Source organism: Lagenorhynchus albirostris, chromosome 2 (genome assembly GCF_949774975.1).
Source record: "Lagenorhynchus albirostris chromosome 2, mLagAlb1.1, whole genome shotgun sequence".
Taxonomy (NCBI): Eukaryota; Metazoa; Chordata; class Mammalia; order Artiodactyla; family Delphinidae; genus Lagenorhynchus; species Lagenorhynchus albirostris.
Window position 1 is genome coordinate 106379217 of NC_083096.1, and position 25041 is coordinate 106404257.

At 36.6% G+C, this 25041-nt stretch overlaps 1 protein-coding gene across 4 annotated transcripts in view; it reads left to right on the forward strand.

Annotated features, from left to right (window-relative positions):
- The first annotated feature begins 2526 nt into the window (after positions 1–2526).
- The window catches only part of ZNF644 (zinc finger protein 644), a 118308-nt gene continuing 95793 nt past the window's right edge, over positions 2527–25041 (forward strand). For 2 of the 4 annotated variants that reach the window (XM_060139592.1, XM_060139595.1), the window contains exon 1: positions 2687–2817. The gene's annotated coding sequence lies outside the window, so the exon portion shown is untranslated. Of the gene's footprint in view, positions 2649–2686; positions 2818–3005; positions 3110–25041 lie in introns of those variants that run through there. The other 2 variants (XM_060139593.1, XM_060139594.1) reach the window with 2 other exon arrangements.

Here is a 25041-nt window from a genome sequence, read left to right on the forward strand (position 1 = left end):
CTAATATTTATTGAATATGTGCAAGGAACTGTCTTATTCTTTTTTTTTTTTTTTGCTGACAGTGCCTAGTACAGTGCCTTGCATGGTATAGGCAATTGGTGAATGTTGGTTGAATTGAACAAAATTATTTACTGCATACTTTACATGTAAAAGTCTCTGTGCTGGGGTTACTGTGAGACAAAAATAAATATAAGGCTTGATCTCTGTTTACTCTCTTCACCTCTCTCCATGCCAAACATCCTCTGACCTCCACCCTAATTAACACACGTCATAATATTTGAAATTCCACAAATGAGACTGTCTTAACAATTTTGGTACTCAGAGGTGGGTCCTCTTCGGGTGAGGCCCTAAGATAAATCCAAACTTGGACTTGACTTTATTACTAGGATAGTAGGTTTTTATTTTAATTGAAGTATAGTTGATTTACAATGCTGTGTTAATTTCTGCTGTAACTAGGATAGTAGATTAATCAACGTTTCTTTTTCTTCTTTTTGCCTGCAATTCAGAAGTATTGGGATGTGGAGAATTAACCATTTTTATCCAACATGAAATTGCATTTTCTTTTTGATTAGGTCATTTGAGACCACAGTTTACTTTGTATCTTTTATTGGGTAACCCCATTCACTGGAAAAACTAATAGATTCATATACTTTGCTAATAATGTCAAGTTTTAACACTTTAACAATAGCCAGTCTGGCTTTTCCTTTCTTTCCTTTTTGTTTTCAAAGATTCTTCCCCAGGTCAGAGCACTCTTTTATTACAGTGAGTAGATGTGATTTGTGAGTTTTCTCCAGGGGTCAAACTGTTTTCCACATCTTGATTTTCATTCTCAACTGCATTTTCCTTTTAATGTCTTTAAATATTTTGGCCTTGAGCCACATAATCTGTCTTTGGATTTTTCTAGTTGCCTGCATTTTTTTTTTTTTGCATTACCTTATTCAAGATTTCTGCCCTTTTCAAGGTTTCTCCCTCATAGAAGGTTTTTTGACATCTATTTTGTTTATAAAGAATTTCATCAACCATGACTACTTTTACTATTACAATTATTACCATTATTTATACTACTATTTCTATAGTATTACAGTTTAGTTGCTTAATTCTTGTATAAACAAACAATTTCATTAGTGAGACAAGTTCCTGATCATGGTTGAGTTCTATTTGCTGGTGGTGTGATCTGATGCACATCAGTCAGTCAGTGGTGTACACTCACAACAGAGTTTTTGTTGGTAACTGCTTTTGTAGTGATATGTTATAAGAACATTATAATTTTATTTATTGTAAGTCCAATAGTAAACTGAGAATGTCCAATTTTAATGGATTCTACAGATGAAATAACCCAAAAGACAACCCCCCCAAATTAGCTGAAAATTTATATACATTTGACTGTTTACCCATTTGTGTAAATAAAGAAGAAAATTTTATATTTTGAAAGAGTCCAAAGAGCTGTGTGACGTTGAGAAGATTACCTAACCTCTCTTTGCCTCATTAGGTTTTAGGTTTTAATGAAATTGAATGAATTAGAACAATGCTTGGTAAATAGTAAGCACTCAAAAGTGTTAGCTATTATTATTAACTAATTCAGCAAGTATAAATACCTGTTGTTTGGAATCTATGTTTGCTGATAATGATGATGAAGTCACCATCCTATAGTAAAGGGAGTGTTTCTCATTCTTGTTAAATACGTGCAATTACAGTGTATTCCTCTGAATGCCAATGACATCTTGAGGGTTTGGAAAAGCAGAGTTTTACGATAGCTGCTAAACTAACTAATGAAAACTTTTTTTTTTTTTTTGAGAACCCAGAGATTCAGAACAGCCAAAGAACTTATTAAGGCAGGACTAGTAGATTCCTCAGGAAATTTTGATTCATGTCAGACATGTTAGCAACTTTTATGTTTGCTCAGTTCAAAAGCAACGAGAATAGCTCCTAATCAATGTTTCTCAAAGTGTGGTCTGTGAAACTCTGTCCTCAGACTCTGAGGTGGATACTTGTTTAAAAAGTTTTCTAGAACTCTCTCGGGACCTACTAATTCTTTGAAGGGTAACCAGCATACCGGGTGCTTCTTACATAACTTTAATTCGGAGACCCACAACACATTCAGTAATGCAGGGAGAAAGTATGTTCACAGAATCAAATTGGACCAAACCCAGGGAACCTTTTAGGGTAGGCTGTTCCGTTAACTGAGATGCTACACTTGATGCTCTGCTTGTCCATCAAGCATCTCCCAACAATTGGTCCCCTTAAGATCCAGAAACCTTCTTCTGCTATTACTCTACAGTTGTGACCAGCAATGTCGAGTCCTTTAGCTGTTTTCCTCAACAGTAGAAAGAAAAGGAACTGTGGCCCTCTCGTGATTGTGGAAATCAAATATGGGTCTGTTCCACCTTAAAGGGCCTAAACTTGCCTAAGTGTTTGGGTCTTGCAGAGTTTGGGCACCACCATATTTGGAGCGTGCCTACTTTGGGGCGGGAACCTCCTTGAGAGTGATTAGGTCAGCGCTGGGGGAGGTGACCTTGTTGGGTTTCTGGCACCCGAGAACAGTGGTGCACTGTTTCTGCTGCACCCTTTGGTGTAATTGGCCCAGACGCTCCACCAGCGCGAAGCCGCCGGAGAGCTCCTCGCTGGCCGCCCCCGCGGCCCGCAGCTCGGTAAGAGGCGGGAAAGCAGCGCGCCTGCGCCGTGGGAACCGGGGCCGAAGGCGAAAAGCGGGGAGCGGAGGGGGGCCGTTGGAGCCGAGTAGCGTACAGAGCGGCGTGTGACGCGGGGACGCCGCGCGCTCCCAACGTCGCCCCGGTTTGACGCACACGGCACCAAACTGTGAGTTTCAGGGGTTATTTGGTCGGATTCGCCGGGACCTGTGTGGGTTTCGGGCCTCTGGGTTGTGGCGGCGGCGGGACTGAGGGTGGCGGAGGAACTTGGGGGACCCGGCCTTCGGCGCTCGGGCCCGGGGAGCTACGCCCTAGGCTGGGTCCCAACCATCCAAAAGGACGCATTTTGCCGCACAGGCTAAGATGGCGGCGGCGGCCGAGGAGGCGGAGTTGGTGCTACACAAGGAGTCCGGGACCCGGGTTCGGGGAGGCGGCGGCCGCGGGGGGCGGCGGTGCCTGAGGTGAGCGGCGGCCGCCGCCGCGGGGCGGGACTCGGCGGAGGTGGGGAGGGGGGGACTTTTCCACGGCGGCGTCGGAGGATCCGGTAGCGGACACAAAGGGGCTGAGCTGGGCACTAGACTTGGGGGTTTTGTTTAGTCACATGAAGCTGAGCAGCCAGTGAGCAGTAGGGGGAAGGGGCCGAGATCAGGCGGCTTGGGGAGCCTTGCGGTCGCCATTGCAATGCACTGAGTAACGGGGCGGTCCGAGAGCAGCCACCAACCCCTCTCTTTGGGGCTGCTCTGCCTCGGCCAGAAGCGTAGGCTCTGGCGTTAACTGTACACACCCCTCTCCTAACGTGGGACCAGGACCGCAGAGCCCTCCCCTCCCCCTGTTTTGCAAGATCTTATGCCGATAGGTGCCTGGGAAGTAACAGCAAGAGGTAAATCGCTCAAAGTGTTTGGGTTGCCAGGGGCTTGGTGGGTGTCCAGCTAAAGCTTTTTGCTTCTCCAGGTCTGATTCCCTGGCCTTTGTGTCCCTGGGAGCTTAATCTCTGCCAGAGGAAAGCAGGTGTGCTCCACTCCTCCCGTGAACCTGAAGATGAGTTGTCCCAGACCCTTCTCAGTGATTGGAAACTTAGGTGGTGGAACTAACGGTTTCTTGTTACGAGACTTCCACAGACGACTCTCGTGTTGGGATCCATCCATGGTTTAGCAACATTAGTGGAAAACTTTTCTTGAACTGTTTTAAGTAATATTGACATAAATTTAGTTGTTATAAAACTTTTATGTTTAGACTTCATATTTTGTGTGGTCATTAAGAAGTACTCAACGAGGAGAGAAACACAATTGAGAGCCTGAATGATGGTCCTGTTTTGTATACAAGTTAATAAATTCAACAGAAATAACCAAAACACCATCATCTATTCTGGCCAGTCCTAACTAATGCCAGGCTTGTTGCATCTGGATGATAGATTAGATTTGCCTTAATAATATATTGCCTCTCTGCAGTAGTTTAGTTACATAGTTTTGGTCCCACAAGAAAAAGAGCATTTCAAAAAATAGACAACTCAAATTGCTCAAAGAAAGGAAACCTGCTGTTTGCCTTCAGTCATATGTGTAAGTATCCAGGGAACTAGATGGCAGCAATATTACATCGATAGGTTTTTGTAAGAAAAAATTATAAAGAAGTTACAGTTTAGTTTAGACATTTTAATAGGTGAAACACGAAGGCTTGACTAGTGTTAATGCAGTGATATGTATATTGCTGTTAAAATCATGGTGGTGTAAGTTTTAGAATTTCTAACAGTTTAAACTTATACTGCACTTACATCTACATCGTACTTGGTATATTTGTAATATTTGAAGTACAAAATTTGGAAACAACTAATGTTTTGGCTAGGTCACATTAACAAATTAAATTACTTGAAGGGATATTTAAGCACATTTATATAACTAGCTTTTAGATCCCTGTTCAAATCGAATTTGAACTTTTCAACATTACTTAAAACTTCCATTTTCCTTGTTTTTTCCCAGATTTATGTTTCCCCCCTTTTAGGTTTTCTCCTTCTAATAGAGAACACTCTTGTATTAATGAATAGGAGATATATTAATATCAGCAAAATTATTATTGAATCATATAGTTTTAGTGTAGAAGGAATCTTAGAGAACAACTAGTATTACTCTCTCTTTTTCAATATATTAAGGGCCAGAGATGATTAAGTTAATGGCATGATGAAAAATTGTCTCTCAACTTATACCCCATTGGTCTTTTCATTGGTCACATTGCTGGTCTAAGGAGGTGACTATCTGCAACTAATAATGGTTATAAAACAAAACAAGGGAGTATGCTTGAGAGTACTTGTTATTCAGATACTATTATATTAATGAGAAATTCTGTGACAATAAACTTTTATTTAACTTGATATGGTAACTTAGTTTTTAAAGTGACTTCCAAAGTGAAACAAAATCAGTTACAAAATCCAGACATTTCAGATAATTTCAAAGCAATGTTGCTTTTGAATTCTGAGGTTTCCAAAGCAATCGACTCAGAGATTTGAAAAACAAAACAGAACAGGTAGCTTGATAAACTTCTTGGAAAGTTTGAAGTAATTGCCATTTCTACTAGTTATTAGGTAAGAAATGAGATAGAGGCTTGAAACAGTGATGGTAGTGCATTTCATTTTGTAAGTGTTTTAGTTGGAAAAATGGACATACCACTTTGCCTCCTGTTAAAAACAACTTGTTAAGACTAACTAGTACTACTGCTGAGTAGTAAATCTGTAACATCTGTTAGTAAATTCAACAAGTAGTAAAATCATTTATGATGGGATCCCACAGTTATCTTTAACTTCTTTAGATATCACGTTTAAAAAAACAGGTAATTTGTCTTTAGGTTTTAAAGTTTTTATGGGTCTTTTAAGGTGCACTTAAATTATTGATTTTTCTAGGAAAGTTGATATATTTCTTAATTTTCAACACTATGTGAGTGGATTTAATTATACTTTGGTTTTGTGATAATTGAGATTACTCCTGGATTCTCTGTATCAATAATTATGAAGTGAGTCTGTCACCTGCAGACCTTAAACTTTTTGCAGGTTTAATTTGTCATTCAAGTTATAAAAGAGGGAGAAGTTTGTTGTGGTTGAATTGAGACTGTATTGGGTAACAGGAGGAGAAAAGAAAGACTCAAGGACAGTTACTTGAAGTGGTGGGGTTACCTGCAATTTAAAAAATTTAAAGAAATTGGTTGTTAGAAAAGATCAGGTTCATCTTTCTCTCACCCCAAATATATTACTAGTGTTTAGGGTTACTTATTTAGACTCTTCTCAGAATGTGATTCTAAAGGAAAGCGGGGGATCTTACTCTTGTGGGAATGCTTTTCTCATGACTGCTTTTTCAGACATATATTAAGGCCACTATAGCTTGCACCGAATGCAGAAATTGGAATGTTGAATTATCCAGCCCTAATTTTTAAAGAACACTAGTTTTAGCAGTTCTTTTTTAATGTTTAAAAAATTTTTAAATTGATAGTCTGTAAAATAAAACATGAGAATAAAGGATGGATACTATAATGTTTTGGATAGATATTCAAATAAGCTCTAATTTTTTTACATTTATTTGTTATTAATCCATCTGGTATAGAGAATGTCTGCTTTGTAGAGAATCTGTAAATATTGAACAGAATTGTGTAGCACTGACTGAAGCAGTTTTAGAAGTGTTGTCTTTTAATTCAGGTTTATTAGGAGGGAATACTGCTTTTAATAGTGCAACCCATTTATATCATTGAATTTTGAGAAAACTGAGAATAATCAAACTGATTCTAGCACTAGCTCACCCTGCTGGTTGGCTAAAGTATTTCTCTTCTTTCCCCTCTTAAAACAAAACAAAACTAAACTAAACTAAAACACCAAACATAAAGATCACTTGAGACCTAGAAGGTAGAACACCAAGTTCAATTCGTGGTCTTTCTTCAGATAGCTGGAGTCTCCATGAAAAAGGTGTATTATTATTCTCTCTAGGGCCTCAGTTGCTGTACTGTTTAATTTTTTCTTAGATCTGCTGAAACTGAACTGTGAAGTTACTATCCTCTCTGAATTTACTGGGAACTCTAATGTGATTAGGAGGAGTTAGTATGTTTTTGTTCCTTTAAATTCAAGATAAAAGATCCTTTGACTACTGAGAGATGTTAGCAGTCCTGTGAGATAAACTTTCCAGGAGGAGAAAAGTCGAGGATTTCAAGAGGAGGAAGAGGAGAAAAATGCTAGGGTAGCAGCAACAGCAGTGCATACTTCTCTTGGATGAAGGAAAGCGAGACTGTATTAAGATTAGCGTTTCTAAGAGATTTCCCTTGTACCTCTACTAACGGTTGCCCTAACTCCTCTTCTGGAACTGTGATTTTGTAGGTAGCTTTGTTTAAAGTATGGATTGAGTGATTTGTTTCTTGAAATATGATTCTGTTAGTCTAAACTGTGATAGAAGTGAAGTTGGTTAGAGTGATAAACAATGTCTTAGGTATTAAGCTTTTTAGAATGTATATCATTCATTGAAATTGAAAATACAGTTTTATTTTGTTTAATTGAAATATAGTTGATATACAATATTATTTTAGTTTCAGGTGTACAACTTAGTGATCAACATTTAAATACATATGGAATGATCACCAGGATAAGTCTAGTAACCATCAGACCCCATACAGAGTTATTATAATATTATTGACCATATTTCTTATGCTGTATATTATATTACCTCCCCATGACTTACTTATTTTAAAATTGGAAGTCTGTACCTCTTAATTCCTTTCACCTATTTTGCCCATGCCCCTCCCCATTCTGGCAACCACCCCGTGTGTTCTCTGTATCTATGGGAAAATACAGCTTTTAAAAGACTTTGTACAAAGTCAGGAAACTAAATATGTTGTGAATCAAAAGGACAATTTCAAATTAAAAAGCACCTAATAAAGTGTTGGGATTAAAGTTCAGTTTACAAACCATATTTACCTGTATTATATCAGTTATTTATCTAATATTTATGAAGGTTGAACATTTTTATCCTTTCTTCCAGAGTATTTATCCTTTTACTTGAAAGCATAATATCTTTTCATCAGTTTCTTGAGGAAGATGTCAGACATAACTAGTATTTTCAAAACACCAATTACTGGGGAGGGGGATGGTTCCTAATTATTGTTGAATAGTTTGTGCAGGATGGGAGGATAAGGTTTAAAAAGTGTAAGCCTTGAAGTAAAACTGGTGGGGTTAAGATCTAGCTGTGTGAGCACTAGGCAAGTAGATTTAACAATAAGAAATCTTCATAGAGATTTAGGTTTATATTACATAATTCATGTAGTAAAGTCCTTAGCTTTCTGATATGTAATGAATGCTGAGTAAATGTTAGCTGTTAGAATAATAGTTATTATTATTATCATCATTGTTTAATTGTGTTTCCTACAGTAACGTGAAATTTTCACCTGTGAGTGATCTGAAGTTGTATACTTTTTCTAACGTTCCATTTTGAGGCCCATATCTACAAAGGAAGTAAGAGACAGTCATCAAAGTGTGGCATCTCCAGTTCTAGCAGCTAAAGCTATAACCAGGGTCAATATTTCGGGAACACATTCTCCTTTATGGCTGTCAGCTAATGATGATGATGATAATAATACATTTGGGAGTGAGTGCATTTGAGTGAAGGGCTTTCCCAACCCGTGGGTTGGTTTGCTTCGTTACAACATCCTCAATTTCTTCACTCCCCTTTAAATTCTTGACCATGAGGATGGTGGTGACCATTAGTAGAGAGAAGCGGGTGAGTGGCTATGTGCATTTGTATATAAAGTACACAGAAACCCCAGATGAGAGTGAGGAGTGGCTTCAGCAGAAGCTAGATTGAGGAGAAGAATGTTATCGTTTCATTACTTAGTCTGAGTCAGGGGAATTTCCTCAAACAGCATTTCCTTTTGCTGTTTTCCTCTCTACACTTCTCTTTGTTTTGTATATATCTGTGCTGGTATAGTCTTAAACTTATTTCCCACTTTAAGTTTTTCTTGTACCACCTACCTTCCCCACCACAAACACAAATTTTAAACTTTAAAAGAAACTGTAAAAGGCAGTTAGTACTTTTAAGTTCACATGAGGAGGGGGTGTGAGTATGAAATATTAGAAGTTTAATATTTGTTGAAAAAATATTTTCAATTGTTTGGAAAAGGAAGTGGGGGGAAGTCACCGATAATCTTTTCACCATTATATAATCATTAGTATTAAAGGAAAGGGAGATGAGACTGACATTAATTAAGCATCTAGTATGTATTCCTTATAATTATGCTGTGATATATATATATTCCCATTTCATATGCAGGAAAACAAACTCAGACTTGGGTCACGTAGATAGTAAATAGTAGAGCAGCCAAGTTTCAACCTAGGCATATCTTGATTCTACAGATGAGACCTTTCTATTCTGCCTTCCTAGCCTTTCTTTCTGTATATCTACGTTTTTACCTTATACAGTTGTAAGTTTTGTCTCCTCCTTATGAAACGTAACATTATAGAAGCGTTTTTCTGCATACCCTTATTTCAAGTGGTGTCTTATTGCCTGCATTGTTTATTCATGCCACCATATAAAGGTTCTTTGTCTTGGCTGCTGGACATTGATACAGTGATATTGGTCAAAATAGAAGCTGCTTATTTCTTTACTCAGTGACTAAGATGAAAAATAATTAATTAGAAAAAATACTCTAATATTTTAGGGTATTAAAATACTCATATTTTAATAATAAAAGTATTAATAAGAACTAATACTCTCTGGGATTAGAAATTCTACGAGTTTAATACTACTATCTATCCTTTCTGGTGAGACATTTAACTCAAAATGGATATATGTAAAATGTAGGTGACATTTTCAGTTTATAGCCATATGAAAACAGAAGTTTTAAAATATTTTTATGCTTTGAAATGTCTTAAGCTTCCTTGTTAAAAACCTTTAAAGTTGATATTAAAATTAAATAGGTACTTAAATCAACTGTTTAGTTATTCTTAATAATTCTTAATGTAATAATCTTTAATATATAAACAGAAAAGCTTAATATTGAATTTCTTACACTCGTATTGGGTGGAGGCCATATATTAAAAGATAATTTGTGGGACATTTATAAATCGCTTGTATAGGTCAGCACTGCCGAGTAGAAATATGTTGAGCCACAATGTGATTTCAATATTTTCATAGCCACATTAAAAAATAAAAAGAAATAAGTAAAATTAATATTAACTTCATTTTATTTAACCTGGTATATCCAAAATATTATCATTTCAACATGTACACATTGAGATACTTGCCATTCTTTTTTTTCACACCAAGTCTTCAAAATCCAGTGTGTATTACATACTTAAAGCATATCTCAGTTCAGACTAGCCAGACTTCAAGTGCTCATTAATCACAGATTGGACAGTGCAGATATGGACAGTAAGTTCTATACAAGTATGGAGAAAGGGTAAAGTAGAAATTGACTGAGTCTTAAAGGATAGTTGAGAAAAGAGTATGCTGGGGAAGAACATTCCCAGAAAGAAGTGATGGGAATTAAAGTAGGAGACATTATTAGAAACCAGATAATAGAGTGGCTTGAATCCAGCTTAGGGAATTTGGTTTCTACGTGTGTGTGTGTGTGTGTGTGTGTGTGTGTGTGTGTGTGTGTGTTGGATAAATGCTGGAGGGTGCCTAATCCATGTCTTGCACATGAGCACTTGATGAATATTGAATTAACATTTAAGTGAATTAATATGAGGCAGAATAAGAAAAATGCTGGCAGAATACTAACAAAGCCTTGTGGGTCTTATAAGGGGAAAGAGTTGCGTTTAGGGAATATTGGTGTTCTGTGATTAGAAATATGATAGAGAATGATGAAAAAGGATGAGAATTGAGAAAAGCTTTTTAGATTTTACCATTATTGGTGACTTGTTGTTAAATGTTTTAATTATATATAATTTACATATATTGACGTGCACAACGTTTATATGAGTACAACTCAGTGAAATGCCACAAATAAATATACCCAGGTAACTTCAACCCAGATCAAGATACATAACATTTTCTTCACTGAAAAAGGTGCCTTGTGCCCCTTCTTATTAATTCTTTCTCAAAGAAGTAAGCATATTCTGATCTCCATCATCTTAAATAGTTTCGGCTTATTCTTGAACTTGCTTATGGCATATTTGCCCTTTCCAAGGGTAGTGAGAGTTGATGCCTGAATCTGTCTCTTTCTTTTCTATCATTGGCATTGTTGGATGAATTTGGAGGTAAATCAGATGATAAGTAGTTGGTACTGTGGCCCTGCTTTTTTTTCCCAGTGTGATATATACCAACATCAGAGAGATATTTCTTAGTTTTCATTAATAGTAACTTTTTAGAGGTTAGTTTTAATGACCAGAAAATTTGTTTAGAATGCAGGGGTTTGAATTGCTTCCATAGATACCATAGTTGTCTGGCTTGCTTTCATTACAGTATTCTCTAGGCATATAGCCAAGAAGTAGGTAGAAGAGATCTTGGATTGCCTCCTTATATAGCTGCTTTTTGGAACGTCTTTATTAAGTAGCTTCTAGGCATTATGTGAGTTAGCTTTCAGGCATTTCAGATTACTTAATAAGGTATTTGAGTATTTCTGATTGTGATTGTAGGGGGAGGAATAAATTGGTGCACTTTTGTTTACAGGTAATTATCCACTCTCAACCAGAAAGATTTTGCCATTTATGTGTAAAGAATGAGAATGCCCCCTTAAGGACAGTTGCACAAAAGTTTGAATGGTTAAAATCCATGAAGGACACTTTGTAAATGGATCTGCAATGGAATTATTGATCATGATTTTTTTCTTGTAGTGCTTGAGTCATTTTTTTCCAAATGGGATTAATGGTTACAGCATTGTTTTTCATAACTATTGAGCACTGGAAGCCTTATTGTAGTGTAACAATTGGTGCTTTTGGGAGAAAGATTTTTTTCTGAAATATGTATCACAATAAAGTTGTTAAAAGTACATAACAATGAAAATATGTATCATCACATTCCAGTATGCCAAGTTTTGAGGAATATGTTTTGTAAATTGTGCAGAAGTGGACATGAAAATACTTTCTAATTAATGTTTGAATTGTGAATGTTTTTGAGCTTATGAATGAAAGTATTTATATGAAGTTTTGTTTTTTTGGAATTTGTACCAAGTTTGCTTAATATACTCTTGCTCCAAGAATTTTAATTGTTGTCTTGAAGAAATAAAACCTCATCTGTGAACTTTTATTATGTAGGTTTTGTATTTGTGAAGTATAGAAGGCCAAAGTAAAATTGATTAGATTAGACATTGAAAAAGTTTATTATCTATAAAATATTAAGACTTTATATAATAGCTTTTTTGGGCTAGAGTTAGAATATTACAAACAAAACAATTAGCATGTTATTATAGCTTTAAGACCTGACTTCTGTGTGTAGAAAAAAAAATATTTAAGGGTATGTTCTATGTTTTTGTGTTGTTTTGAAAAAATGAATGTTATATTTGAATTTTGTTTCGGGAGATTTAATTTTTTTGTATTCAGAAAACCCTTGTTTCCGTGGTTGTGTTTCTCCCAACCTTCACTTATTTTAACTGGGTTAGTTATTATACACAATTCATTTAGTACCACACTAGGGTAAGACTGCAGATACATAGAGCAAATGATGTGGTTCCTGCTCCAAAGAGGTCATTATCTAAGATACAACTTAAAGAGTGCTTAATAATGAAATATTTGAATTACTGGACTGACACAAAATCATATGAACAGTATACAGTAAGACTGGAAAAGATTCTTGGGAAAAATACTTTTTAATCTAGATTTTGAAGAAGTGTTATGTAAAGATTGGTGGAGAGGGTAGGGAGTATCAGCTAGGGGGAGGGTATGTTAAAAAGTACAGAGATGGATCTTGTGGAATACAAGCATTTTCCTTGTTTGAAGTAGAATCTATTTTAAATGAATGTAATGAAAAATAAAGCTTATAAAGTTGTGGCCTGAGCTGGAGGAATCTAAAAAAGTTTGGATTAGAAATAAGGAATTCTACTAAAGGCCATTGAACAGAAATACATGAAGGAAAATGAGAAAGATCAGCAGCCAGATATAACATGATTAGAGAAGCGATTGAAGTGAGTAAGGTCAGTTAGAGGTTATCAGCTTGGTGAATGGCGGGGAGGGTATATTAGGAATAAGAACGGGTAGTTTTAAAATAAAACGGGCGAAAAATGTGGCTCCTAAGTTTGTAGTGCAAAGTTAAAATAAGAATGGAACCATTTTATTATCTTCTGGTATTGAAAATAAACTTACTTGGAGACACAGTTTGCAAGTAAGTTATTAATACCGATTGAGGTATTATTGTACATTTGCCTTATCCTATAAAAAAAAACTTACGAGCTTTTTAAAAAACCTTTGATTTGAAAACTAAGTAAAACCCAAGAAAGTTTTGCTATAGTGGTATTTTCTGAATTGCTAGTACTTTCAACTAAAAAACTATTTGAGATGAATAGTAAGAAGAGCTTGTAATTGTATTGCTGTGTTTGGACTTATAATAGTACATTTAAGCCACGGTTTAAGAGACATTCTAATTGGTATGGGAGTTGGTATGAAAACAAAAGATAACAAAAATTAATACCTGGACTACCAGTGTTTAAATTTTAAAAAAATAGATATTGTTTTAAAAATTGGGGACAGTTGAGAACACACTGCTTTTATGAGGGGGATCCCTAAAATGTAGTTCCCTCTGGGATATTTAAGATGTAATATGTTTGTCTTTACTGGAGTTTTTAAGAGTTCTTAAATTGAATGTATATATACTGTTATCTTACAATGAATACCATTATTCTTAAAATGGAATTAGAAAATATGAAAAAATTATAAAAGTAATATAATTTTTAAAATATTTTTCTGCCTTTTTTAGAGTTAGTAAATAGAACAGAGTTTAGGAGTTAATAGAGTCTTGGAGTTTTAAGACAGTATGTTAGTCTTATAACAAGCTTATATTTTAACCACTCTCACAGTTAGTATAGACTTAACTTTGGTTAGTAAAGAAGTTAGTGCGGTTTCTGGCACCATGGTAAAATAGGGAGGTACATTTGACTCCATCCAAGTTACCTGTGGAAGCAAATCAGCTAAAGCAAAAGAGAATAGGTTGCCCCCTACCATGGGTGGGAAAAAGATTTCATTCACCTCTCTGAAATTTGGGGTTTCTATGTAGATAGAGTGGGTGAGAATAGATGACAGCAGAACAATCTACTGTTCCTTGATTATTGGATGAACTGGTGGTTTGGGAATAGGAAGCTTGCTTGAAAGCCCTGCCCTAACCTCTTTCTTAAATAGTTCCCTATTTATACTTTTTTGTGGCTGCAGACTTACTGGAAATAGACCTATCCTCACCTGTGTTCGCTGCCATGGGTCTCTGCACGCTGAAAAGCCATGAAAAATCACTGCATAAATAAGGAGAGGCAACAGTTTAAATGGGTTGGAAACTAGGAAACCAAATTGACTATTCCATATATATTGATCCAACTGAAACAGCTCATACAGTAAAGGAGGAGATAGAGGTAACCGTCAGCGGCTGTGGTGGAAACAAAAGTCTTATGCAGTGAAACTGAATGTCTTAATGGTGGCATTGCCATTAACAGTGATACAAATGGCTTCCTAAGTAGGTGTCCTTTGGTGTGACGTTGCTCGCCTAATCATCTCCTGGTTTATCTCATTTTACAAGCCTTATTCACCAACTTTCCTGTCAAATTTGATTACCCAGTACCCTTCTAACAGCTTTTTCTTAAATTAATTGGAATTTATTTCTTTCCCACTCTCCTCCCCTTTTACAAATTGAATTAAAAATTCTTGATATGTGGTTTTATAAAAGTTTTATCTAAGTAAAAATAACAAATGTTTGAAATAAAGAAATGGCAAAAATGATAACTAAAACTTGCAAGTTTCATTCATATCAAGCAAAGGCTAAAACTTTTCTAGGCCAAAACCTTTGAATGAGAAAAAGGAATTTTTTAATTAATAAAAAATTAGGACCACTAAGCAATATTAGGCTTGAGCTTTTGTGTGATGAACTCAGAGCACTGAAACATATGAAGTAGAGTTTCTTTAGAGAAATTGGTAACATCAGTCTTTTCAGGAGACTAACTCTCAGATTTTAATAGATCAAGTAAACAAAAAGGCTATAAAGATTTGAATAACAATATGCTTTATTTAATAGATGTATGTCAAACTTTGTTCCCAATAAAGAAATACACATTTTTTTTCCAATTTATGTGAATTAAAAAAATTTTTTTAAATGTCTTGGGCTTGAGAATTTGAAATTTTAATAAGAGAAATTATATAGGTCAATATTTTTTGACTACAGTATAGAAAAGCTAGATGTTAAAGCCAAAATGATCGTAACTACTTGGACGATTAAAACTCTGTATCCTACTGGAACTTGAGCCTAAATTTCATACTATTTAAAAAGGAACAACAGTGAAGACATGACACATCAAAACTGATGAGATGAATATCTTTTTAAACGTGGTGGATTAAATAACCATTTTCTTTGATATCAAACCCCTACTAGAATTATAGTAATTTTTTTTTTAATCATAGGCTGTCAAGGACAAAGAAAACTGGAAATTTGATCACAGAAGTAAAACTTTGGAAGCTGGAAAGCAACAACTTCGTAGCTCTACTTTCTACTCAACTTTCTACTTTCAGTGGGGAAGGCCTAGAATGGTCTACAATTATGCTGTTGAACCCTGGGGTACTTCAGGAATTTAGTGGCTACAGGTTCCTTGAAAGAATTGTCTAAGAGTTAATAACAAGTTAACAACACTCATGGTGCCAAGAAACTTTATCGAAGTTTCTTTTCTGATATTCAAAGGGAAAACCTCTGTGCTTGAACAGTAGGCAAGCTCAGGTTAAGGGTGTCTGTCATACTCAAAAACAGAGAATTGAGTAGAAATTTACATGTTGAACTGGGAATCATCCACAGTCTCTTTTCTCCTCCTAGTTCTGAGAATACTAGGTATCAGACTTCTTCCCCCAGATGTGAGATTGGAAGATTCATCCTGCTGTAGCAAACTGATTGTCAGGAAAAAAGACCAACAGATAATAATAGATAAGGATCCACTAGGGAAATCATCAGGCTGATCATCTCACACTGACACCTACCCATTAACACAGAACTTCAAGGCAACTTTTTAAAAAAAAGATTCTTTACCATTATAGTTTATCACAAGATACTGGATATAGTTCCCCATGCTACACAGTAAGACCCTGTTGTTTATCCATTCCATACACAGCAGTCTGCCTCTGCCAATCCCAAACTCCCAGTCTATCCCTCCCCTGACCCCAGCCGCAACCCATAAGTTTGTTTTCTGTGTTTATGGGACTGTTTGTATTTTGTAAATAAGTTCATTTGTATCATATTTTAGATTCCCCATATAAGTGATGTCATATGGTATTTGTCCTTCTCTGATTTACTTCACTTAGTATGATAATCTCTAGGTTCATCAACTAGACAACTTTTAGGTGTTTCATTTTAAAATATGAGATTAAGGATCATTAAACATTTTAGGATAACCACAATAAGAAAGAGAAGAAGGAAACAGAAACTTTCTATTAAGTTTTAAAACTTTCTATTTAAGGTTTAAAAGAAAACTTTAAAAAATTACTGATATCTTTGCAAGTAAGGGGATAATTGTATCTTTGAAATAAGAAAGGATGCTATAAAAAAGCAGTCCTCGGAAAAAAAAGACAATCTCTTTCTTAGACATTTAGAATATGGAATACTTAATAGAAGAGTTAGAAATTTAGGATGTTAAATTTCTAGTTGAAGGTTAGAAGATAAAACTGAGAATATCTTCCACAAAGTAAGACAAAAGAGATGTAAAGTAGGAGAAGATAAAATTAGAGGATCACTCTTGGCAAGTTCAACGTGTGAAAAATCAGAATTACGGAATGGGAGGAAATGGATGGAAGCAATTATTTTTAAGTAATTGAACAAAAATCTTGAGTTTCCACATGAAAAGGACTCATAGCATGTACAGCATGGTGACTGGAAAAAAAAAAGAACCATATCAAAGTACATCATGATGGAATTTCAGACACCAGAAATAAAGGGAAGATCCTGAAAGCTTTTGGTTATGGAGCATATAAAAGATTAGGAATCAGTAACATTGGATTATTATTAATATTATTAGTATTAATATTATTAATATTATTTCAATCAATAATGAAATAATGCCTCAGAATTCTGAAGGAAAGTTATTTCCAAACTACTAATTCTGTACCTTCTCAAGCTGTCAAATGTGGGAGTAGGCTAAAAGTATGAAACATGAGGTGGTTAGAATATTTACTTCAAATGTACTGTATCTCAGGAAGTTAGTAGAGTACATGGGCTCTATCGGAACGATTGGGTAAATCAAAAAAAGGAGGGATCCAGGAAACAGGATTTAGTACAGGAGAAAATGATGATTGTGCAGGGAGATGCAAGGAATGTGGCTGTGCAGCAGGTCTGAAGAATAATCAGTTCCTGAGGAGGACAAAGGGATCTAGATGGTATGTCTTCTGAAAATACACACACAAGATATAGAAAGGATTTTTGTGACTTTATTCGTAAGGGATATTTATCTGTAGTTTTATTTTCGTGTGTTTGAGAAGGATTGGTGTCAATTCTTTAAACGTTTGGTTTAAAGGTAGATTTTACCAGAGAAGCCATCTAGTCCTGGCTTTCCTTGTGGGGAGTTTTTTCATTACTTACTCAATCTCTTGTTATCGATCTATTCAAGATTTCCTGTGTCTTTTTTTTTTTTTTTTTTTTTTTGCGGTACGAGGGCCTCTCACTGTCCTGGCCGCTCCCGTTGCGGAGCACAGACTCCGGACGCGCAGGCTCAGCGGCCATGGCTCAGGGGCCCAGCTGCTCCACGGCACGTGGGATCTTCCCAGACAGCGGCACGAACCTGTGTCCCCTGCATCGGCAGGCGGACTCTCAACCACTGCGCCACCAGGGAAGACCTCCTGTGTCTTCTTGAATCAGTTCTGGTAGTTTGGTTTTTTTCCTAGGAGTTTGTCCATTTCTTTTAGATTTCTTAATTCGTTGCCATTCAGTTGTACGCTTCCCTTATAATTTTTTGTTTCCTATTATAAAGCCAGTATTAAAACCGTTTTCGTTCATGATTGTAATACACCTTGAGATATTTTAGGTTTGGTTCCAGACCACCACAATAAAGTGAGTCACATGAACTTTTTGGTTTCCCAGTGCATATAAAAGTTATGTTTACACTATTCTGAAGTCCATTAAGTGTGCAACAGCATTGTGTCTTAAAAACAGTGTCCATACTTTAGTTAAAAAAACTCTATTATTAAAAAATGCTGACCATCATCTGAGGCTTCATCGAGTTGTAATCTTTTTGCTGGTGGAGGGTCTTGCCTCAGTGTGGACGACTGCTGACTGATCAGGGTGGTGGATGCTGAAGGTTGGGGTGACTGTGACAACTCTTAAGACAACGGTGAAGCTTGCTGCATCGATTTACTCTCCGTCTCACTTGAACACTTAGAGGCCACTGTAGGGTTATTAATTGGCCTAATTTCAATATTGTTGTGTCTTAGGGAATAGGGAGACCTGAGAAGAGGGAGAGAGGTGGGAGAACAATCAGTCAGTGGAGCTGTCAGAACACACAATATTTATTAAGTTCACCATCTTATGTGAGCATGGTTTGTGGTGCCCCCAAACAGTTACAATAGTAACATCAAAGATGACTGATCACTGATCACCATAACAAATGTAATAATGATGAAAAGTTTGAAATGTAAGAATCACCAAAATGTGACACACAGACACAAAGTGAGTAAATGCTATTAAAAAAATGGTGCTGATAGACTTGCTTGATGCAGGGTCACACAAACCTTCAGTTTGTTAAAAAAAACACAGTAACTGCGAAGCTCAATAAAACAAGGTATGCTTGTAATTTGTCTTTTTTTTTTGGTCAGTAGCTAGCTGAAGGTTTGTCAATTTTGTTGATATTTTCAGAGAACCAATTTTTGGTTTCATTGATTTTTCTTTATTTTTTTAAAAAATTCTGTTTCATTTCTGCTGTAATCTTTATTATTTCCTTCCTTCTGTCTGCTTTGGGTTTAATTTGCTCTTTTTCTGCTTCCTTAGGATGGATGGTTAGGTTATTGATTTGATATCTTTTAAAGTAGGCATATATAGCTATAAATTTCCCTTTAAACACTGCTTCCACTTCATCCCACCAGTTTTACTGTGTTGTGTTTTTGTTTTCATCTCAACATATTTTATAATTTCTCATGTGATTTCTTCTTTGATCTAATGAATATTTAGGAGTTTATTGCTTAATTTCCACATATTTGTTACTTTTCCAAATTTTCTTCTGTTTTTAATGTCGAGTTTCATTCCATTATGGTTGGAGAACATACTTCATATGATTTGATTTCTTTTAAATGTGTTGAGACTCGTTTTATGGCTTAACGTATGGTCTGTATTGGAGAATTACCCATGTGCACTTGAGAAGAAAGTGTGTTCTGCTCTCCTTGAGTATTCTGTAGCTATCTGTTAGGTCTAGTTAGTTTGTAGTGTTCAAGTCTTTTATTTTCTTGTTGGTCTTCTGTCTGGTTCTATCTGTTATTGAAAATGAGGCATATAAGTCTCCAACTATGTTTGTTTTTGTCTGTTTCTCCTTTCAATTCTGTAAGTTTCTGCTTCATATATTTTGAGGCATTGTTGTTAGGGATATATATGTTTATATAGTTCATCCATAATTTTTAATGAATTGACCCTTTTATTATAAAATGTCCTTCTTTGTTTCTAGTAATGATTTTTTTCTTAATATCTTATATCTGATAAGAATATAGCCACTCTAGCTGTCTTTTGGTTATTGTTTGCATTGTACATCTTTTTTATCCTTTCACTTTAAATTTACTTGACTCTAAAGTGTCTTTGAATCTGAAGTATGTCTCTTGTAAGCAGCATATAGTTGGATTGTGTTCTTTTATGCATTCTGCCAAATCTCTGCTTTTTGACTGGAATGCCCAATTAATTTGCATTTAATATAATTACTGATAAGGTAGATTTTATGTCTTCCCTTTTGCTGTTTCCTATATGTCTTAAGATTTTTTTTTCTGTTGTTGTTCCTTTATTCCTCTATTATTGTCTTCCTTTGTGCTATTATTGTCATGCAAATTGTCTTTCTATGTCTTTTAAATCTAATAGGAGAAAAAAAGAGTCACAGATTTTTAAATGACAGTGTCTTTTTTTTTTTTTTTTTTTTCCGGTACGCGGGCCTCTCACTCTTGTGGCCGCTCCCATTGCGGAGCACAGGCTCCGGACGCGCAGGCTCCGGACGCGCAGGCTCAGCGGCCATGGCTCACGTGCCTAGCCGCTCCACGGCACGTGGGATCTTCCCAGACCGGGGCACGAACCCGTGTCCCCTTCATCGGCAGGCGGACTCTCAACCACTGTGCCACCAGGGAAGAAGCCCTACAGTGTCTTTTATGTTTACTTATCAGGTTACCTTTACATGCCCTTTAATTCTTCAGGCATACTCAAGTTACTGACTACTGTCCTTTGATTTCAGCCTGAAGGACACCCTTTAATATTTCTTGTACAGCGGGTCTGCTAGCAGACAGTTCTCTCATTTTTTGTTTATCTGTTCAATGTCTTAATTTCTCTTTCATTTTGGGAAAGTAGTTACAGAATTATTGGTTGACAGTCTTATTTTTTTCAGTACTTTGAATATGTCTTCCCATTGTCTTCTAGCTTTCATGGTTTCTGACATGAAATTAGCTGTTAACTTTATTGAGGATTTCTATATGACAAGTTGCTTATCTCTTGGCTTCTTTCAGGATTCTCTCCTTGTTTTTTGAGAGATTGATTATGAAGTATCTAGGTGTGAATCTTTTTGAGTTTGTCCTACTTGTGATTCCTTGAGCTTTTGGGGTGTTTAGATTAATGTTTTTCATTAAATATGGAGTAATTTCAGCCATTATTTATTCAGATATTACTTCTTCCCCTCTTTCTCCTCTCTTTTGGGACTCCCATTCTGTATTGGTATTCTTAATGATGTCCTTCAGGAATATTAGGCACACTTGTTTTTTCCTTTTCTTTCTGCTGCTCAGAGTGGATAATCTCAATTGGTGTATCTTCAGATTCACTGATTCTTTCTTCTGTCTGCTCACATCTGATACTAAAACCTTGTAGTGAATTTTTCATTTTCATTCTTGTACTTTTCAGCTTCAGAATTTCAGTTTTGTCCTTCATGATTTCTCTATCTCTTTTTTTTTTTTTACCAATATCAAGAACTATACACATTTTATTTTCTACAGACCTGAATTTGACTTTTTAAAGTTAAATTTACACACATTTACATGCACAAACTCTATCTGTATATTTTTAACAAATGTATATACATTTATAGCCTACATTCCTATAAAGATGCAGAGTTTTTCTATCACCTCAAAAATCTTCTTGTGTTGATATTTTCTGCTTGTGAGACATCCATACTTGCCTTTAGTTCCTTTGACATGGATTTCCTTTAGGTCTTAGAACATATTAAAGCTGATTTATAACTTTGTTCACCAAGTCCAATGTCTGAGTTTCTTCAGAGACAGTTTCTTTTGACTGCCTTTTTTTTTTTAATGTGTATGAGCCATACTTTTTTTTTATTGTTTTGTCTTTTTTTTGTTGAAAACTGCATTTTAAATAATGTGGCAGCTCTGATGATTAGATATTCTCCCCTCCCCAGCATTTGTTGTTGTTACTGTTCGTTGTTGTTAGTTTGTTTAGTGATTTCTCAGAACTAATTCTGTAAAATATTCTTTGCTATGTATGGCCACTGAAGTCTCTCTACTCAGTTAGCTTAGTGGTCAGCCAATAATTGGACAGTGATTTCCTTAAACGCCTGGGACCAGTAAGTCTCCCAGTATTTGTTGAGAGGCTCTGTGTGTGTGTGTTGGGGAACACCTTCAGCACTCAGCCAGTAAATTTGTAACTTTGCCTTACCCTTCATTTCCTGTTTGTGCAGAACTTCCAGGTTAGCCGGAGGTGAGCACTTAGGGCCTTCTCAGGCCTTTCCTGAGTATGTGTACAACCTAGAGCATGTGTGCAGCTCTGGGCACACATTTGACCATCTAGATTCTCAGGAATATATTGGAGCTTTTCTAAGCCCCAATTTTTCTTTTTTTTTTCTTTTTCTCTTTTTTTTTTTTGTGGTACGCGGGCCTCTCACTGTCATGGCCTCTCCCGTTGTGGAGCACAGGCTCTGGACGCACAGGCTCAGTGGCCATGGCTCACAGGCCCAGCCGCTCTGCGGCATGTGGGATCCTCCCAGACCGGGGCACAAACCCGTGTCCCCTGCATTGGCAGGCGGACTCTCAACCACTGCGCCACCAGGGAAGCCCCCAGTTTTTCTTTTTAAGCTTTTTGGTTAGTCTATTGTTGGTCTTATCTGTTATCCACTGCCTCAGTCAACTGTAACATGATACAGTTTTTTCCAGTCGTTTTTTGACAAATGCCCTTGGGGAAAGGCTTTTTTTTTGCACTGAGTGCCCTCTTAGGTCAAATTTAAGATAGCTTTGGGAGTGGTGTCTTCCAGGAAAACACCAGGCATGTCAAATAATGACAGCCCTCTGAGAATGCAGTAGTGAAGGAGCTCTCACCCTCTTCTGCCCCCCTCAGGTAACTGCCAGGCTGCTGGTTTTCACCAGGCCTGTGGACTGTTGGCTTTCAAGTCTACTGTGGCACTAGGGTGGGAGGATGGGAATAGGGCAAAATAAATGCCACAGAGTTTGCTGGTCTCATCAAGATTCAGCCATCTTTCTTGAATAAACTCTTCCCAGATTGCTGCAAGTCTTTGGTTAATTTCTAGAGTTTGGAAAACGTTGACTCTGTTTTTGTCAGTGTTCTTGTTGGTTTTATGGAGATGATTTTTGAATCTCCTTATTTTGGTATTTTTGCTGGTGTCTTACCATTGAGTTTTCCAAATTATTTTATATATATAATTTTATTTTAACACAGTAGTCATTTTAAAAAATATTTATTTATTTTTAGCTGCGTCAGTTCTTAGTTGCGGTATGCGGGATCTTTGTTGCAGCATGTGGGATCCTCTGCTGCAGCATGCGGGCTCCTTGTTGCAGTGCGTGGGCTTCTCTCCATTTGTGGTACATAGGCTCAGTAATTGTGGCACTCAGCCTCTCTAGTTGTGGCCCACATGTTCAGTAGTTGCGACGCGCGGGCTTAGTTGCCCTGCGGCATGTGGGATCTTAGTTCCCCAACCATGGGTCAAACCCATGTCCCCTTCATTGGAAAGGCGGGTTCTTAACCACTGGACCACCAGGGAAGTCCCCAAAGTTATTTCATGTTTTAGATATGAGTCTTTTGTCAGGTATGTAGTTTGCACACATTTTCTCCAAATTTGTCACTTGCTTTTTAATCCTCTTCACAGGATCTCTCACAGAGTAGAAAATTTTCATTTTGATCAAGTCCAGTTCATCAGATTTTTTCTTCTAAGGATCATGCATTTGTTATTTCTAAGAATACTTTTCTGTCTTTAGAGCCTGATGATTTTTTTCTATCTTCTACCAGATTAATAATATTACATTTTTCATGTATACCTATAATCCACTTTGAATTAACATTGGTATAGAATGTCAGATTTAAGTCCGTGTTTTGTTTTTTCACTCCACATATATCCAGTTGCTCTTGTACAATTTGTTGAAAATACTTTTTTTCTCCATTGAATTGCTTTTGCACTTTTGTCAAAAAATCAATTAGCCATCTTCCTGTAGGGCTATGGAATAATTTGGGGAGGTTACAGAGGGATATAAGAGGGTAAGTCATTTTCTTACACTGGAAATAATCAGATGCAAAATGAAAAATCAAGATATAACTGTATTGTTTAGAAATTGGTGGGGGGGGGACTTACTGCTGTTTTTCATAACATGCTTTATTTGATTTTTAAAATATGTATTTGTATAACTTTGATTAAAATAAAAACAAAATACTATAGGATAATGCTAGTGCCTTATTTACGGAAAAATTCAAAGCCTTAAATATCTGTGCTTTTAGTTTTGAAACATTTTTACTGTGGAAAAAATGCTCAGAATAATGCATGGAAAAAATGTCCAACTTAAGTATTCAAAAGTACATACCTGCTTAGTCACCCACTGTCAAAAATGAAAACATTGCCAGATCCTCCACTCTGCTTCTTCCCAAACCTCTTCTTCTCTGTTAGGGTATTACCATCCTACGTTTTCTGGTACTAACTTTTTTGCTTTATATTTTTACTATTAAAAAACACATTTTTGAAATGTTTTCTGTTAATGAAATTTATGTAAATGGGTCCTGGCTTTTCCAGTTTTGTTTATGAGCTTTAGTTCTATTGTTGCATATAACTGTAATTCATTCACTTCCATTGCTGTACAGTATGTGAATAGTCCACGGTTTATTCATTCTATTTTTTTTTACTTTTTTTTTTTTTTTTTTGCGGTATGCGGGCCTCTCTCTGTTGTGGCCTCTCCCGTTGCGGAGCACAGGCTCCAGACGCGCAGGCTCAGCGGCCATGGCTCACGGGCCCAGCCGCTCCGCGGCATGTGGGATCTTCCCGGACCGGGGCACGAACTCGTGTCCCCTGCATCGGCGGGCGGACTCTCAACCACTGCGCCACCAGGGAAGCCCTATTCATTCTATTTTTGATGGAAATTTGAGTTATTTCCATTTTTAGGCTTCTGTAAATAATGCTATGCATTAACTTGTACGTGTCTCATAGTACACACATGCACATGTGTATATTTAGTAAATACCTAAGAGTTTAATAGCTTGGTTTTAGAGTGTATTTATGTTTAATTTCAGAAGACATTCAACATTTGTTTCCCAAAATGTTTGTAGCAATTTATAGTCATCAACAGAGTTCCTTTTGCACTTCATCTTCTCCAACACTTTATATTGTTAATCTTTAATTTTAGCCATACTAGAGGGTGTGTAGTGCTGTCTCATAGTGGTTTTATTTTCGATTTCCCTGATTGCAAATGTGATTGAATACCTTTTATTATGTTTATTGAGCAGGTTTTGTAAATATTTTGTGTATTTGAAAAAGAATGTGTATTCTGCAGTTTTGGGGTGCAGTATTTACATGTGTCTGTTAAGTCAGGGGTCCCCAATCCCCAGGCTGCGGACCAGTACTGGTCCACAGCCTGTTAGGAACCAGGCTGACCAGCAGGAGGTGAGTGGCCAGCGAGTGAGGGAAGCTTCATCTGCGGCTCCCCATGACTCACATTACCACCTGAACCCTTCCTCCCCCCACCCACCGCCACCCCTGCCCCCCGGTCCGTGGAAAAATTGTCTTCCATGAAACTGGTCCCTGGTGCCAAAAAGGTTGCGGACCGCTGTGTTAAGTCAGTTTTGTTAATCATGTTGTTCAAAACTTCTGCATCCTCACC